This window comes from Thamnophis elegans, chromosome Z (genome assembly GCF_009769535.1).
Source record: "Thamnophis elegans isolate rThaEle1 chromosome Z, rThaEle1.pri, whole genome shotgun sequence".
Lineage (NCBI taxonomy): Eukaryota > Metazoa > Chordata > Lepidosauria > Squamata > Colubridae > Thamnophis > Thamnophis elegans.
In genome coordinates, this window is record NC_045558.1 from 133,885,902 (window position 1) to 133,905,856 (window position 19,955).

The following is a 19,955-nucleotide window of genomic DNA, read 5'->3' on the forward strand; positions in this document are numbered from 1 at the left end:
CCTAAGGTGTCATGTGGAGTGCATCTTCAAACAGCCTCATCAAGTTGGTATGTGAGATGGTTGTCCTTGACCAAGTCCAAACATCAGCCACCAGGATGCACAGAAGATGGTGAGAACAAGATTCCTCCAGTACATTATTATTCCCTTCCCCAATACTACTTTCTATAACAATACCATGCCCCCCCATTCCCATGGCAGCCGATAGTAAGCAAGCGTAACAAAACAGCCGTAAGCAAATAACCAAAACAGAGGCTTACATTCGGCCCTCCTTTAGAAAGAGATATCATCCCTGCATGAAAAGAAAGAGGAAAAACAATACAAAATAACATTATAGCCTATACATCTATTATAAAATCAAGGCTTATCAGGATAACTGGTGTAGAACTTCTGCAAAAGGGTGGGAGCTCTAACATGAGATTTGTCAACCCATTCAGCCTGGGAAGTGGGAAAATGTTTCCAGGAGATCAAATATTGAATGCAACCCCTATATTTTCTGGAGTCCAAGGTTTCTTTCACTTCAAAATGTTGCTCTCCGTCAATAAAAAGCAGGACTGGAGGTGAAAGTTTAGGTGGACGAAAGGAAGAAGTATGTTATGGTTTTAACAGGTTCACATGAAACACAGGATAAACCTGCTAAAGTTTTTCAGCAGATCCAACTTTTTTTTTTTTTACAATGGGGAATAGACCTACATACTTTGGCCCCAATTTCTTTGACTTTTGGGTGGTTTGCAGAAACTTGATGGACAAAAACACTCTATCCCCAACTTGGTACTCTTTCGGCTTAACCCTTCTCTTATCCACTTGTTGTTTGTGAGCATAGTGTGCCGCACCTAACGCTTTGCGGGTAATGGGCCAAAACTGCCGAAGTTGATCACTCCATTCAGACAAGAACAAAATTTGTGGTTTGTCCTGAGGCAATTCAGGAATTGGCACAAAGTCCTGACCAAACACAACTTTAAAAGGGGTCATGCTGGTACTGCTGTGTACCGAATTATTGTACGCCACCTCTGCGTGTGGTAACAGTTCAGCCCAATTATCCTGTTGATAATTGATGAAACATCAGAGGTACTGCTCCAAAACCGAATTAATCTGTTCACAAGCCCTATTCGTCTGAAGATGGTGGATGGAGCTTAGCCCCTAGGCAGAGCCAATCAATTTCAGGAACTCTTTCAAAAAGAGGGAGGTGAATTGGAACCTCCTGTCCGAAATAATGCATTCAGGCACTCCATGCAACCTATATACATGTGAAATAAACAATTTAGTCAATGACTTCGCTGATGGAATCTTGGAACACAGCACCAAATGAACCTGTTTGGAAAACAGATCCGTGATAACTCAAATAAAGGTATTCCCCTGTCTTTTTGGAAACTCAACAATAAAGTCCATTGATATCTCTTTCCATGGGGCCTCAGGACATGCAACACTTTGGAGGAGACCCTGGGGCTTCCCGGGTGGTCTTTTTGCGGCTACACAGATGGGACAACTGGCTATGTAGGACTCAATGTCTTTTTTCAATGAAGGCCACCAAAATTGCCTCTTAATCAGATGCAAAGTCTTTACAAATTCAAAATGGCTTGCCATTCTCAAATCGTGGGTACAACAGGTTTCAGGTCAGCCGGAACATACAGTTTAGCTCCTACCCATGCCAGTACATCTTTCATAGTGCATTCATTAGAATGTTCCTTGAACCAGTCATCAGATTCAAGGCGATCTTTGAGTTTGTTCATTAGGTCCATAGTTACATCCAAGTCTACTGGGCCTTGGCTCCTAGTAATCAGGCAGCAATATTTCTAGCAGTGATGACCGGATGAACCATGCTCAGTTCAGGGGTGGGCTGGCTTGCTTCAGCACTTTTCTCTGGGACTCGGCTTCCACTCAATGGGCCATGTCTTTGAACTGACACTGCATCAGTTGGACAAACTCATCAGCATCTTCCAGATCAGGGGCTTCTTCATCTTGAAGTTCTACTATCCATTCTACCATTCCTCCTTCATTCATGTCGTCAGTTATAGCGGAGATCAATTCCCCATTGTATGGGTATTGATCTCAATACTGATCAATGTGAGCCCAGATTTGGTTGAGAAAGTAGGCTAGCCTCGCTGGAGTCCCATCAAACATCACTTTGAACCATGGAGGTGGAGCGGCTGTTGGGACTTGTTGCTGAGCCTGCGCTGGTTGCTGGGCTGGCCTCTGCTGTTGGGCTGGAACCTGTTGCAGGATCATGGCCTGGGGTTGAAGTTGTGGCTGCAACTGGACCAGTATCTATAGCGAATCAATGACTGGTGACTGGAAAGGTTCGAGCGGTTGAAAAGGCATCGGGTGAGGGAACCCTTCATACCTCCTGGCCTGGTTAGTTCAGTAGTTCAGTAGGCTCGGTTGTTGGGTCACCTGCATTCCTGTAGTGACCATCACTGCAGTTGGTCCGGCCTGAAGTGTGAGGCTGTAGACTGAGCCATTCTGTGCTGAGTGAAAGGAAGCTGATGCTCCGCCTAGTTGCGCTTCAACGTCTTCGTCCAGGAAAGTGAATGTAGGCTGTGCCAACATCCACCTGGGCTATTCAATACCAAGGGGGTGAGCAGCGTTGCTCACACTGAGTTGGCCAAACTGCTCCCAGAGACCGCCCATTGACTGGCTGCGCGACAGTGGCAGGAATCTCCATTCTCTGGAGTGCTTGCAGTGCATCTGCTTTGGCACTCTCCATTCATTGGTCGGGGCCTGTCATGCACCTTTTTGTGATTCCAACATGATCTCCTGGAGTGGTGTGACTCCCACAGCTTCACTTTGCAGGGTTAGGTCTGGCTGCATGCCCCATTTGAGTGCTGGCTCTTTGCGTCAGTCACCAAGCTGGTGCTCCCTCTCTGCAGCTTCTTCCACTTCCATCACGGATTGGGAAGGGGAGTAGATAGTCTCAATATAAATTGTTGAACCATTGCCTGTGGCTCCCTCAGTGGTTTTCTTGTCTTCCTCCATCTTTCCTGAGTCTTCGTATCACCCAGGTTTTGGTAGATGCTTGGGCTCAGGACCCTGGACAGCAGTCCGGAGCTCTGATGAGCTGGTTGAGTTTAAAAAGAGATTTGGGATAATGACAGGGTTCCAAGTAACACCCCCAATGAAAGAAGACTATGAGGTTTGAGTTTCCTAAAAGTTCCATTTTATTAGATATGTCATATTGGCACATCTGGGAAAACCTGAATGTGAAAGTTTCCAGGTTTTCCCCACCCAAGTGAAAGTTCAAGTGCCTGCCCAGCACCCACATGTCCATCAGATGGTCCAATCAGGCACCATCCCAGCTGGAGCTGCATCCTAGTCACAGCACTCCAGGTGCAGGACAAGTTGTTCGTGACTTTCTGAGAAAGCAATGTTATTTAGTGTATATATCTTCCATATTCCATATAATGCCCCCTCCCATTTTTCCACAGCAGAAAATGTGACAGGCCTGAAGTCCCAATATAAAATATGGCTTCCAGGTCTGACTACTCTACTCTACTCTACTCTACTCTACTCTACTCTACTCTACTCTACTCTACTCTACTCTACCCTACCCTACCCTACCCTACCCTACCCTACCCTACTCTATTCCACTCCACTCCACTCCACTCCACATGGAGTCTCTATTCTATTCTATTCTATTCTATTCTATTCTATTCTATTCTATTCTATTCTATTCTATTCTATTCTATTCTATTCTATTCTATTCTATTCTATTCTATTCTATTCTATTCCAGTCTAGTCTTTCCTCTACTACACTATACTACAATACTCTCCACTCTCCATGGCATGGCATTGCATTCAAATAATTTTTTTCATCCATTCTACCAAAATGTGGATGCTTTTTGCACTTGTTGATTTTCATATCGTGGATTCTACTGTTTCAGATTGGCATATAACACAGTAGGATGCTACTTTACAAAGATTGACTTGGGAAGCAGATGAATGACAAAACAGAGAAAAGTTTGTGCATATAGCAGAGATGATCTTGGTTTACTAGGCACAGAAAAGAGGAAAAACTTAGCTTTGGTAAGGGCTCAAACCATATTTTTAATTTAAAAATTAAATGCAGTTTTATTTAATTCCCTTTGAGAATAGAAAAGAAAATCAGAATAGAATAGAATAGAATAGAACAGAACTATTTACATATGTATCTTCAATTATGGGTACAATGATTTTGTTTTTGTCTTGTAACTCCAGCCTTCCTGCCTCAGGAGGTCCTTACATATTTTGAAGATATTCACATATGTGACTGTCTCACTATCATTATCAAATTAGTCAGTTTCTATCCTCCAAATCCTAGGGGAATTACATAGAAAATGGAGGAACTGACTTTGAAGGATGCTATTTATTGTCCCCATGATATTCCATCCCATGGCTCAGAGCCCCACAGAGCTCTGTGTGTTGATTTGAAAGTATGTTGCATTCTCTATTTGTGTCTGAAAAACATCTCAAGAAGACAGGTTGGTCTGATGTACTTCAAAGATCTTCTGGCCGACAAAGGCATTTGTACACAGAAAGAAGACACTCATGGAAGATGTTAGTTTTCATGGAGTTGCTCTTAATAGTAATGCCTCAAGTGGTGTGCAAGGATCCTAGCCTTCAATGTGGCTATGAGGATCCTCTTCATTTACGTTACACCTACCATCAGCTTGGAGAAATCAACATTGCTGGCATTATTTCTGCAATGTTTACATTTTCTATTCCCATTGATTTCAGTCAACATCCTTCTCAGGCAGTTCAGGATGGACTTATGTAAGTACCTCATCTATTCATTGTCAAGTTCTGGACCTTGCTATTAAATAATACAATGTTTCAAATGTTTTCCTCTAATTAGAAAAGCTCCTGAAAGAAGCATCATGCTAGGATAGGATAGGATAGAATAGATTTGGATAGGATAGGACAGGACAGGATAACAAAATTATTGGAGATCTTCAGGGAGTAGACCCTATACCAGACAAATGGCAGTCCAGTCTCTTCTTGAAAGCCTTCAGTTATGGGGAACTCACAGCTTCTGGAGGCAAGTCATTCCACTGATTAATTGTTCTTAATTTCTAAGTTGCTTGTCTCCTTGATTTCCATCCATTTCTTCTTGTTCAGCCTTCAGATGCTTTAGAGTATAGGTTGGCCTCCTCTTCTTTGTGACAGCCTCTTAGATATTGGACACTGTTTTTTTTAATGTGGAGTTATATTTAACTAATGTGGAAACTCCAAATTAAATTGAAAAATGTGTATAATAAATCACATGTAAGTTCTTATATCCATAGAGATATGAATGGCTTAATTTATGAAGATATAACTACTGCTATGATTTGGGAATGGCTATATATTTCCCATGATAATTTTTTCATTTGATATTTCTGGTACCAAAATTCTGCAATTTCGTCCTGCAATGTAAGACATTTTTAAAAGCTGAGGTTTGAAACAGGACCTTCATTCGTGTTTTCAGAAATAATGCTTCTAATTTCAAACCAATGTTTGCCTTAAAAATAACTCCAGTTCCTGTAGGGGTAGATATGAACTAGTGATATGCTTTGCATTATCCAGGACTTTAACTGAATAGGGAAAATATGACACCAAAACCCAGTCCATTAAACGTGTTGTATATTGAAGGATTGCAAATGCTATGATGTGAAACAGGCTGTTCTTAATGTTTTTTTTAAATTCTTTACAGAGTATTTTATCAGAATTACCAGCATGTCCTGGCCTTAGCATTCGCTCTAAAAGAGATCAATGAAAATCCCCAGATCCTTCCCAATTTCACGCTGGGCTTCCATATTTTTAACAGCCATTTCAGTCCAAGCTGGACTTACTTTGCTTCAATGCTGCTGCCTTTCACTCACGGCAAATTCATCCCTAACTACAAGTGTGGGGTCCCAGAACTTTTGGCTGCCGTAATTGGGGGACCTGATATCTCTCTTCACATGGCATCTGTGCTGTGCATCTACAAAGTTCCTCAGGTAAGAGGTGCAGAAGATATACATTGTGATATTGTCATATTTCCCCAGAGGTCTGCATGCATTTTCTCTTTAAAAAAAAAAGGAGACAACTTTCAGATTCTTAGATATTATTTTTTGCTTGCTAGGACTACAAGAGCAGCATGAGTATTCATCACTTTGAACAGACGGTGGGGATATTTGACATGGCTAAACATTGGTGCCACAATATAAAAATGATGTTGGGACTCCTGAAAGGGAAGCAGAGAAGAGCAACAAAGATATTAGGGGACTGGAGGCTAAAATATATGAAGTGCAAATGGAGACAGCTCATTTAATGAAAAGAATGATTGGGAGTGACATGATAGCATGTTTAGATTAGGCTCTAGAATATCTTTATTATCACTTAGAATGAACTCTAATTGGTATACATTAAAATGAAATTTTGTTGCATACAAAAGGTCACCGCTTGCAACATACACTGCACAACAGAGAAAATAATTAAATGAATATAAAATTATGCATAGAATCACATATTTTATATGAGACAAAGAAACAACATAATCTAGTTTGGATGTATACATGTGAATGGTAAAAAAAAACAAAAAACATCCAATCTTGTGAGTTTGCCAGACCGATAGCACAGGGAACAAAGCTGTTACAGAATCTGGTACTCCTCCTAGAAACACTTCAAAGCCTCCTCCCAGAGGGGAGCAAGAGAAACAGACCATAAAGTGGGTGTGTGGGGTCTCTAACAATACTTTGAGCAATAAGGACATAGTTCTTATAAGGTGTATGCTGAATAACAGGAAGTGAGCTTCCTATAATCTTCTCCGCTGTCTTTACCACTCTCTGTAGGAGCTTTCTATCTGAGGTACTGCTGCCACCAAACCAAACAGGGATGCAGTTTGTTAATATGCTCTCAATTGTGCCTGTGTAAAAAGCGGCCAGGACAGAAGGAGAAAGACATGCTCTCTCTGCAACATCATGCAACTAGTTGGGTTTATTTAGGAAAATCAACCAATATGTCATATTTAAGGTAATAGGAAATGCCCTTTCGTGGAAATAGTCTGATTATGAATTTTTCAAATTCGAACCTCATTTCAGTATCCGGAATTGGTGAATCGGACCTTCGAGGTCTTCTAATCCAACCCCCTGCACAAGCAGGAAACCCTGTACCATTTCAGATACAAATGGTTGTTTAATCTCTTCTTAAAAACCTCCAACACTGGAGCACCTCTGGAAGCAAGCTTTTCCACTGGTTAATTGTGCTGACTGAAAGGGACATTTCTCCTTAGTTCTAGGTTGGTTTTCTCCTTGATTAGTTTCCATCCATTCCTTCTTGTCCTGCTTTGGAGAGTAGGTTAGTCTCATGTTCTCTATGGCATCCCCTTAGATATTGAAAGCAGGTAACTAAAAATCTGAATATATTGGTGCAGATAACTAATAATCCGAATTGGTTCTCCACACGTCATCTTTAGTGAAGCATAGAAACCAGTTTATGAATTCCTGCTTCGGAGGAGGAGAGCATGTCTTTCTCCTTCTGTCCTGGCCACTTTTTACAGAGGCACAATTGAGAGCATATTAACAAACTGCATCCCTGTTTGGTTTGGTGGCAGCAGTGCCTCAGATAGAAAGCTCCTACAGAGAGTGGTAAAGACAGCTGAGAAGATTATAGGAAGCTCGCTTCCTGTTATTCAGCATATTCCTTATAAAAACTATGTGCTTATTGCTCAAAGTATTGTTAGAGACCCCACACACCCACTTTATGGTCTGTTTCTCTTGCTCCCTCTGGGAGGAGGCTTTGTAGTTGCATGATGTTGCAGTATATAAGATCAAGGCCACCAAGAGACTCAAATGAATGTACACATTTTTGGAGGTTCACTTAAGGGGTGGTATTCACTTATCTTCCCTACCAGTTTGCAAATGTCAATGTGCATGCGTACACTTTTGGCGAAAAAAAGGGCCTAAATGGGATGCTGTAGAGCCGGGGTGGGGACACCCATGATTTCTACTACTGGTTCGGGTGAACCAGTCCAAACCAATTGCATACCATCTTTGGTTCACTTACATCTTTCTATTTGCATATGTTTATCTTCCTTTAGTTGACCTATGGCTCTGCTCCAGACATGGAGAAAGAGACTCAAGCAGTTTTCTTCCAGCAAATGTTTCCAGATGAATCCCATGAACTTAAGGGCCTCATGGAGCTACTGAAGTACTTAAGATGGATCTGGGTTGGGATTCTTGTAGTCAAGGACGAGAAAGCAGAGAAATTTGTCCAAGAAGTGGTCCCTTCCTTTTCCAAGTATGGCATCTGCACTGAGTTTATAGAAGAGTTACCAAACATAGATTTTTACAGTGATTTTACTGATGCCATGGAGGAAGGAGAACTGATATACCATGTTCTCATGAAGAGCAAAGCCAATGTGATAATCGTATATGGTAAAATTCAGACCATAACATTTCTGAGAACTTTCCTCCAGTTATCAAAAGTGGAAGACATACCAAAGAAGCCAAAGATCTGGCTTATAAATGCTCAGACAGATTACACTTCACTTTCCTTTCAAAAAACTTGGGACATCCATTTCCTACATGGGGCTTTGTCCTTTGCAGTTCACACAAAAGAGGTCCAGGATTTCCAGGAATTTCTTCACAATTTAAGTCCAAACAATGACCATCACGATCGTTTTCGAAAAGATTTCTGGGAACAGGCATTTGACTGTTTCTTCTCTAGTTCAAAAACAGAGACATCCGGGGCAACTTGTACCGGACAGGAGAAGCTTGGGTCCCTTCCTACATCTGTGTTTGAAACATGCATCAGTGGCCAGAGTTACAATATTTACAATGCAGTCTATGCTGTGGCACACGCTTTGCAATCTCTGTATTTATCCAAATCCAGGGACGCAACAAGAGTGAAAAAGGAAGGAAACCCATTTCATAACCAGATGTGGTGGCAGGTAAGAACTATCATAGCTGTAGTTTCAAGATCTGCCTGCAATATTCTTTAGGGGCTTTGACCTTAGATCTAAAAGTGAGTGTTGTGGACTGTCTGCCACTGGCCTCTCCTGCAGTTGAATCAGATGAGGAGGAGGCATGAGAGGCAGGGCTAGCATCAAGGCAATCTCAGGGGGAAGAGGGAATGGAGCTGTCAGAGACGGAGAATAGAGACTGAGCCTGGGCCATCCATCAGCCCTCAGAGGGAGACTCAACAGCCCCCAGAGGTGACTGATGAGGAAGAAGAGTTTAAGTTTAAGTTTTATTTTATTATATGCCGCCCTATTCCCTAAAAGGGACTCAGGGCAGCGAACAACTTAAACGGGAAGGGGAAACATAGAAGTACAAAATAACATATTAAAATGACCAACAACCACACCTGTCGAGAGGGGAGGGGAGCTCATCAACCCCAGGCCTGCCGACACAGCCAGGTTTTAACGGCTTTTCGGAAAGCAGGGAGAGAGGTGAGGGTCCGAATCTCCGCGGGGAGTTCGTTCCAAAGGGCCGGAGCTGCAACAGAGAAGGTCCTCCCCGGGTCGTAGCCAGATGGCATTGGCTGGTGGATGGAACCCAGAGAAGGCCGGCCCTGTGTGATCTAATGGGTCTTTGGGAGGTAATTGGCAGCAGGCAGCCTCTCAAGTACCCAGGTCCAATAATGGGTCCAGTGCCGGATGTTCAGATGCACAGAAGGCAGAGAAGAGGAGAGCAGCAGGAATCTATGGGCCAGTCCTTGGAACAGAATAGCCCCCATTGCTAGCTAAGCCCCACCCTAGCTCTGGGGATGAAAAGCAGGGGGCAATAACAAATAGGTGTGGCAGACAACTATTCAACGCCCTGTTGGTCAGCCACTGATAGCCTGAACTTCTGAATCCTGTCTGGAATTTATCAGAATTCTTCTTGGAATCTACAGTGCCTTCTGAATTTGTGTGTGTATTTGTGTGTCTGCTGCTGGAAAAAAGTGAGCACAACTTCCAGGACTTCCTTTGCAACTGTGGGGAGAGGGAGGGAGGGAGGGAGGGAGAGAGAGAGAGAGAGAGAGAGAGAGACTGACTGACTGACTCCTGGTGTGTTGGGGCTATTTCAGGAGGAAAAGGAGCAAGGACTTAGAGACTTTGTTCGTTTGCTGTCTGTTTGTGTGTGGTGTGTGTGTGTGTGTGTGTGTGTGTGAGAGAGAGAGAGACTCTTGGCTAGGCCTGCTGGTGCTCCTAATAAAGGGAAGGATTAGTTAAATACAGAGGGGTTGTTTTGTTTGGTAGCCGGGTTAGAAGAGTAAGATATAGCATTGCATTACAAATTAAAATACTTAGAATGTGTTTTTGTCCATGCAATTAATTGCCTATCAAGCCCAAAAACGTCTTGGTAACAGTATTAATTAACAAGCTCAGAGAGAACTTGAGAAAGATTTCTTGGATAAAAATCCTTAAGAGGGAACAACAAGAAGCTTGGGAAACTCTGAAAATATGGTCATAAAAGCCCAGTCCAACCCAATACTGCTGAAAAAGAAAACAAGTAATCTGAGAGGAAACCAGCACGGCTGCAAAATATCTCCCTGACAAATTGAAAGACAAAAGGAAAAGTACAAAGATGGAAAGAAGGACACATAATTAAGGGAGAATATTAGCAGATAGCCAGAATTTGCAAAGATGAAGTAAGGAAAGCAAAGGTCAAGAGGGAAGAAAGACTTGCAACAAAAATCAAAGATAATTTAAAAAAGTTTCTTCCAACATATAAATAACAAGAAAAAAAATCAATGAAACAATCAGCCACTAAAGAGGGAAGATGGCAAAGAAGTAACAAGCAGCAGAGAGAAAGCAAAGCTGCATAACTCATTCTTTGCATTGGTTTTCACGCAAAAACAAACTACCTATCAAAACATATCTGTAAAAGACAGACTAGAAATAAAATTTAAGATAAGCAAAAATATGGTAAGAGAACACCTGTCTGATCTTGATGAATACAAATCACTGGGACCTGATGCATTACATCCCAGAGTTCTAAAGGAGTTGGAAGATGTCACCTCAGATGTACCATATCTGGAGCACCAGGGAACTACCAGAGGATTGGAAAAGAGCCGATGTGGTTCCCATCTTCAAAAAAGGAGGGGGGGGGGAAAGAGACCCAGGAAAGTACAGACCAATCAGTCTAACGTCGATACCTGGAAAGATACTGGAAAATATAATTTAAAAAAAACCCCAGATCTGCCAACATCTAGAATGGAGTAAAGTAATAACTAGAAGTCAAAATGGGTTTGTTAAAAACAGATCATTCCAAACCAATCTTATTTCATTCTTCAGCATAATGACTAAATTAGTAGGCCAGCAAAATACTGTGGACATAATATACATAGACTTCAGCAAGGTATTTGACAAAGTAGACCACAACCTACTTCTTGGTAAGCTAGGAAAAAGTGAGATGGATAGCTCCACCATCAGATGGATTTGTAACTGGCTGACAAACTGTACTCAACAAGTAGTCCTTAATGGTACTACGTCTACACGGAGGGTAGTAAGCAGTAGGGTACCACAAGGTTCTGTCCTAAGCCCAGTACTCTTCAATATTTTCATAAATGACTTAGATGAGGGAATGGAAGGGGAATTTATCAAATTTTCAGATGATGCTGAACCAGAAGGATTAACCAACAGCCTAGATGATAGACTCAAGAATCAGATGGATCTTGAAAGATTGGAGCACTGGGCCCCTATCTAACAAAATACTTACTATATTCAATCACTCTGACATCTATAAGTTAAAGGAAGAAGTGTTCTACTCCTTCTACATGATATGATGAAGTTGTGTTTTTTTCTAGATACTTTGTTTGGAATATTCACATTTATTATGACCCAGGTTTTTTTATTGTTGAAAATATGATCATACTTTTAATCATAAAACATAATGTACCTGGAAAGGTGTTTGCTTTTCACCTTTTCACCATTAGCAACCTCATATTTGCTAATATTCTGCCTGTTATGGGCCACTATTTCATCTTTTTATACTTGTCCTTTTTGTCTTTCAATTTCTCAGAGAGTTCTTTATGCAGCCATGCTGGTTTCTTATGGGAGCTGTTATTTTTCTTCTTCATTGGTATTTCACTAGACTGGGCTTTTATAATTTCACTTTTCAAAATTTTCCATGCTTCTTCAGTTGTTTTCCACTTGAGGATTCCCATCCATGGAATCCTTCCCAAACTATCTCTAAATTTATTGAAATTAGATCCCTCAAAAGTTCAAGATTACAGTTTGACTTTGTTCTACTACTTGTGCCTGCATAATAAATTCCAATATTGCATGATCACTTGCCCCCAAGGTTCCTGTAGCTTCAACACATTCTATCATTTCATCTCTCCTAGTGAGAATGAAGTCCAATATAGTTGATCCCCTTGTTTCCTTCTCTACTTTCGGAGCAGTTTGGTGAACTAGTTGTTGGAAGAATTCATTAGGGAAGAGAACCCGTTGTTAAATTATTTGAATCCCACCACTGTTTATATACGTTTTATTATTGTGCATATATTTATCAGAAATCATTTGTTTTAAGAGGTTTACCAATTAAACTACAGAGTTTAATGTTAATATTGTTTTGCTGGGTTTTTTTAATTTTGCAATTCTATATGAATTTTATTTCAGTAATCTGATATTTTACCTCTGCGTTGGAATGATGGTTATGTTATTTGTTTGATTCTACAGCTAAATAAAAATTTTATATTTTCTTTATCAAAACATCCATGCATATATTTTGAACATATAAATTGTCTCTCCTCCCTTCTCTCCTTTCCTCTCTTTGTCCCTCATTGGCTGTCCTTGTTTTGCAGGTTCATTCTTTTCTGAGAAGTGTCAGATTCAACAACAGTGTTGGTGAGAAGATCTCTTTTGATGAAAAAGGAGAATTCATTGGTGGATATGATATTATCAATTGGGTCACATTTCCAAATCAATCCTTTCAAAGGATCAAAGTTGGGATGATCGATCCCATAGCTCCAGCAGACATGTTCTTCAATATTTCTGTAGATTCCATCACATGGCCAATAGGCTTTAATCAGGTTAGCTGCCTCAGTTATGTAGCATAAAAATATATTTATTGATGAAAGTTCTGTCCCACCCTTGAAACAGTGGAAGACCAGCCTGCAGTTCCTCTGCCAGCGAATAAGGAGCTCATGTTGTCTACACCCATTTTCACTGGCAGAGCACTGGAGGAGGCTGTCCAAGCCAAAACAGAACCTGGGGGGGGGCACCCAGACCACACAGGTTCCCCAGACACGAGTGACATCAATCTGGCTACGGCAACTCTGGCCACGTTCACCTGGATATGCCCCCCTCAGGTAAACACAACTCTGATGCAATCCTCAATCGAATTTGACATCCCTGGCATAGGATATTGTACTCATTACTTTGGCCCTTTGTTAGCAATGCATGGTTTTGAAGTGAAAGCTACAATCCACTCTATTAAATTTAATCACTTTGGTGACTGTAAAATTAAGAAATTGAGAAAAACATCTTTCACCACCCCAAAAATGATATTTGAATGATTATTTCAGATCAATTAGATCTCAAATGATGTAATCATATTACTTATACTTATCAATCCATTTTATGCATTCGATTCCACAGTAACAATATCTCTCCAAACTTCCTTTTTCTTCTGTATCTTAAAATATTCTCCTTCATCCACTGACAGGCATTGCCTTTATCTCTGTGCAATGATCCCTGTGAAACAGGATACAGCAAGGAAAGATAGAAGGGGAGACGTTTTGCTGCTATGGTTGCCGTCTGTGTCCAGAGGGGAAAATATCAAAGGAGAAGGGTAAGAAATTTCCAAATCTAATGGGATTAAACCATGAATTACAACACTGTCTATAATCCACTCTATCAATTCCAATCCATGTGTCCTTTTTCAGATGTGGATGACTGCTCTCCATGTCCAGAAGATCAATATCCAAATCCAGAGAAAAATATGTGTATTCCAAAGCGGATCACATTTTTGTCCTATGAAGAACCCTTGGGAATCAGTCTGACCGTTCTTTCCCTTTGCTTTTCTTTCATGACAACTTTGGTCATCACAATCTTCATGAACACAAAGACACTCCCATTGTCAAAGCCAACAACCGGAATCTCACCTACATTCTTTTAGTTTCCCTCCTCCTCTCTTTCCTTTGTGTCTTTCTATTTGTTGGGAGGCCCAATACAATTGTGTGTCTCCTTCGACAGCCAGCATTTGGACTCATCTTTTCAGTGGCAGTTTCTAGTGTCTTGGCCAAAACGTTTGTTGTGGTCCTAGCATTCATGGCCACCAAACCTGGTTCCAGATTAAGGAAGTGGGTGGGGGGAAGAATGGTCAGTTTCATTCTTCTATCCTGCTGCCTTGCTCAAATGTGTATTTGTGCTGTGTGGCTGATAAAATCACCACCGTACCCATATTTTGATGCACATTCAATATCTGAAGAACTTATCCTGGAGTGCAATGAAGACTCGGTCATGTTCTACTGCGTTTTGGGCTTAATGGGTTTCCTTGCTCTGGCTAGTTTCTCTGCTGCTTTCCTAGCTAGGAAGTTACCAGACAGTTTCAACGAAGCCAAATTCATCACCTTCAGCATGTTGGTCTTCTGCAGTGTTTGGCTGTGTTTTATCCCAACCTATCTAAGCACAAGGGGAAAATATACATTGGCTGTGGAGATATTCTCCATGATCTCCTCCAGTGCTGGCTTATTGGTGTGCATCTTCCTTCCCAAGTGTTTTATCATTGTCATGAGACCTGAACTGAACGATAAACATCAGCTCATGAAGAGAAAGTTTTAATGAATATCTCCATTTGCCTGATATGTAGATGTTGCAGATCTTCCACACTGGCACTGTCAGGCATGCCTCCTTCAATATCCAAGAAAGAAAAAGCTCAATTCCATGTTAATAGAGATAAAGTAGTTTTATTAGATATGAAGTGAAAGCAGCTAAAAAGAAAGCAAGATCTGAGCCAGAAAGGTAGGAACATATACATTTCAAACGTTTACCCAGCACCCTCCCCACTAATTCCCCAACCCAGTGTCCAATCTTCAACTCCCTAGGGTGTCATGTGGAGTGCGTCTTCAAACAGCCTCATTAAGTTGGTATGTGACCAAGTCCAAACATCAGCCACCAGCATGCACAGAAGATGGTGAGAACAAGATTCCTCCAGTACAATATTATTCCCTTCCCCAATAATACTTTCTACAATATATCATGCCCCCCCATTCCCATGGCAGCCGATAGTAAGCAAGCATAGCAAAACAGCTGTAAGCAAGTAACCAAAACAGAGGCTGACATTCGGCCCTCCTTTAGAAAGAGATATCATTCCTGCAGGAAAAGAAAGAGGAAAAACAATGCAAAATAACATTATAGCATATACAACTATTATAAAATCAAGGCTTATCAGGATAACTGGTGTAGAACTTCTGCAAAAGTGGGTGGTTTGCAGAAACTTGGTGGACAAAAACACTCTAACCCCAACTTTGTACTCTTTCGGCTGAACCCTTCTCTTATCCACTTGTCATTTGTGAGCCTGGTGCATCTAACGCTTTGCGGGTAATGGGCCAAACTGCCAAAGTTGATCACTCCATTCAGACAAGGACAAAATTTGTGGTTTGTCCTGAGACAATTCAGGAATTGGCACAAAGTCCTGACCCAACTTTAAAAGGGGTCATGCTGGTACTGCTGTGTACCGAATTATTGTACGCCACCTCTGCGTGTGGTAACAGTTCAGCCCAATTATCCTGTTGATAATTGATGAAACATCAGAGGTACTGCTCCAAAACCGAATTAATCTGTTCACAAGCCCTATTAGTCTGAAGATGGTGGATGGAGCTTAGCCCCTAGGCAGAGCCAATCAATTTCAGGAACTCTTTCAAAAAAAGGGAGGTTAATTGGAACCTCCTGTCTGAAATAATGCATTCAGGCATGCCATGCAACCTATATACATGTGAAATAAACAATTTAGCCAACAACTTCGCTGATGGGATCTTGGAACGCGGCACAAAATGAACCTGTTTGGAAAACAGATCAGTGATAACCCAAATAATGGTATTCCCCAGACTTTCTGGTAACTTGACAATAAAGTCCATTGATATCTCTTCCATGGGGCCCCAGGATGGGTAACACTTTGGAGGAGACCCTGGGGCTTCCCGGTGGTCTTTTTGCTGCTACACAGATGGGACAACTGGCTATGTAGGATTCAATGTCTTTTTTCAATGAAGGCCACCAAAATTGCCGCTTAATCAGATGCAAAGACTTTACAAATCCAAAATGGTCTGCCATTCTCGAATTGTGGGCCCATTGAAGTACGACAGGTTTCAGGTCAGCTGGAACATACAGTTTAGCTCCTACCCATGCCAGTCCATCTTTCATGGTGCATTCATTAGAATGTTCCTTGAACCAGTCATTGGATTCCAGGTCGTCTTTGAGTTTGTTCATTAGGTCTATAGTTACATCCAAGTCTACTAGGCCTTGGCTTCTAATAATCATTGGGGCAGCAATATTTCTAGCTGGGTTGACTGGATGAACCACGCTCAGTTTAGAGCTATTGTACTGGGGAAGCCTGGACAAGGCATCACCCATAAAGTTTTCCCCGCCAGGATGTATTTCAGGGTAAAATTGAACAGTTGAAGTGTTGTGCCCAACGCAATTGTTTAGGTGACAGTTTTCGTGAGGTCTTTAACGCTTATAAATTTTTATGATCAGTCCATACGTCAAAAGGGTGTTTTTCCCCCTCCAGGAAATGTCGCCATGTTAGCCGATCTAACAGCAAAAGCTTCCTTCTCCCATATGGCCCATCTCCTTTCTGTCTCTGTAAGCTTACATGAGGTGTAAGCACACAGTTACAATTTTCCATCAGCGTTTGTTTGAAGTAATACTGCCCCCACCGCAATGTCACTGGCATCAGCTTGTACCATGAATAGAGCATCTATATCAAGGTGTTTCAAAACTGGCTCTGCTGCAAAGAGTCACTTTCATTTCTCGAAAGCGGCTTGACACTCCATAGTCCACTTCAAAGGCTTCCCCGCCCTAGGTTTTGCTTCTCCTTTAGATTTTAGAAGATTTGTAATGGGCAGAGTGATGTTAGTGAACGAGGGAATAAATTGACGATAAAATTTTGCAAATCCCAGAAAACTTTGCAATTGCTTGGGCATATGAGGCGGCTCCCAATCAGTAACGGCCAGGACTTTTGCTGGGTCCATCTCGATGCCTTTGGGGGAGATACTGTATCCCAGACAATCGATCTTCTCCTGAAGAAATTCACATTTAGAGAATTTCACATAAGTTCACCGGCTTGGAGTTTCTTGAGGACTCAGCAGACCAGTCACGTGTTCCTCATTTGTTTCTTTGCAGATAAGGATGTCGTCAAGATAGACTAACACACTCTTGTACAGGTGCTCACGCAAAACTTCATTTATTAATTGCATAAAAACTGCTGGCGCCTCCTAAAGACCTGAGACCTAAAGCAGGCCACACCTACAGAAGAGGTTCTAAAGAAATTTGAAACCCACCACTGCGTCAGTGCCTCAGCAGCCATAAGCCTCACCGCAGGTCACTGCATGTGAGCCCTAATATAATTGTTTCAGTCATTTTTGGGGCTAGGACAAATCAGATGAGTTCTTGGTATTAACCCATCTCCAGTCTAACAATGGAGACCAATGTGGCAGGGCCCATGCTGTTTAGTGTCCCATTGACCTGCTCAAAGTGAATGGGGAGCACTAGGGACAACCTGCTTACGCCTAGCTGCTCAACTATGGGGAGGCTGATTAGGCATCGAGTGCAGCCCATGTCTATAATGGCTTCTACTTGCACCCCCATTTCTGGCACCACTGTCTTGGTTTTGATGTTAAAGGGGCAGATGGCTGCACTTACCATTGAGTCATCATCACTGCTATTTTTCTCCTGCCTGTACTAGAGGAGCCTCTGTGGCTGAAGTTCCCTCAACTTTGTTGGGAAGGAGAAGAACCTCTACAGCCTGCTTGGTGAGTCATCCTTTATTGGATGGCTTCTGCAGGGTTCTCCTTGTCCAGGGCCAGGGCCAAGCATTTGGAAGCCCCATATCCATGCTGGTCAGATTGGTAACATTTCGTAGTCCCTATCTGTGTGGAAGGAGTGCTTTGACTTTTTTCACTTGGACTAAGCACCCCAGTGTTCTCCTCGCTTGCTTGTCCATGGTTGGCTTCCTTTGGGGATGGACTTCCAGGTCCATTGCGAAAGCTTGTTTACCAGGCCTATATGCCTTCTGATACCCTCCTGATGCGCTGGCTTGCCTGAGTTCTGAGTGAGGATCTCCTTGAAATGGTGTACTATGAAGCATTCTGGGTAGGCCCTTAGTTTCCTGGCTAGTCTCAGAAACCTCTAAATTAAATCTTTCAGGGGTGGGCTGGCTTTCTTCAGCACCTTTATCTGGAACTCGGCTTCCACTTGATGGGCCTGTCCTTGAACTGACACTGCATCAGTTGGACAAACTCATCAGCATCTTCCAGATCAGGGGCTTCTTCATCATGAAGTTCCACTATCCATTCTACCATTCCTCCTTCATTCATGTCATCAGTTATAGCGGAGATCAATTCCCCATTGTATGGGTATTGATCTCAATACTGATCAATGTGAGCCCAGATTTGGTTGAGAAAGTAGGCTAGCCTCGCTGGAGTCCCATCAAACATTAAGAGCCAAGGTGGCGCAGTGGTTAAATGCAGCACTGCAGGCTCCTGCTAGATCAGCAGGTCAGCGGTTCAATCTCACCGGCTCAGGGTTGACTCAGCCTTCCATCCTTCCGAGGTGGGTTAAAATGAGGACCCAGATTGTTGGGGGCAATATGCTGACTCTCTGTAAACCGCTTAGAGAGGCCTGAAAGGCCTATGAAGCGGTATATAAGTCTACTGCTATTGCTATTGCTATTGCTAAACATCACTTTGAACCATGGAGGTGGAGCGGCTGTTGGGACTTGTTGCTGAGCCTGTGCTGGTTGCTGGGCTGGCCTCTGCTGTTGGGCTGGAACCTGTTGCAGGATCATGACCTGGTGTTGAAGTTGTGGCTGCAACTGGACCAGTATCTATAGCGAATCAATGACTGGTGACTGGAAAGTTTTCGAGCGGTTGAAAAGGCATCGGGTGAGGGAACCCTTCATACCTCCTGGCTGGTTAGTTCAGTAGTTCAGTAGGCTCGGTTGTTGGTCACCTGCATTCCTGTAGTGACCATCACTGCAGTTGGTCCGGCCTGAAGTGTGAGGCTGTAGACTGAGCCATTCTGTGCTGAGTGAAAGGAAGCTGATGCTCCGCCTAGTTGCGCTTCAACGTCTTCGTCCAGGAAAGTGAATGTAGGCTGTGCAAACATCCACCTGGGCTATTCAATACCAAGGGGGTGAGCAGCGTTGCTCACACTGAGTTGGCCAAACTGCTCCCAGAGACCGCCCATTGACTGGCTGCGTGACAGTGGCAGGAATCTCCATTCTCTGGAGTGCTTGCAGTGCATCTGCTTTGGCACTCTCCATTCATTGGTCGGGGCCTGTCATGCACCTTTTTGTGATTCCAACATGATCTCCTGGAGTGGTGTGACTCCCACAGCTTCACTTTGCAGGGTTAGGTCTGGCTGCATGCCCCACTTGAGTGCTGGCTCTTTGCGTCAGTCACCAAGCTGGTGCTCCCTCTCTGCAGCTTCTTCCACTTCCATCACGGATTGGGAAGGGGAGTAGATAGTCTCAATATAAATTGTTGAACCATTGCCTGTGGCTCCCTCAGTGGTTTTCTTGTCTTCCTCCATCTTTCCTGAGTCTTCGTATCACCCGGGTTTTGGTAGATGCTTGGGCTCAGGACCCTGGACAGCAGTCCGGAGCTCTGATGAGCTGGTTGAGTTTAAAAAGAGATTTGGGATAATGATAGGGTTCCAAGTAACACCTCCAATGAAAGAAGACTATGAGGTTTGAGTTTCCTAAAAGTTCCATTTTATTAGAGATGTCATATTGGCACATCTGGGAAAACCTGAATGTGAAAATTTCCAGGTTTTCCCCACCCAAGTTCAAGTGCCTGCCCAGCACCCACATGTC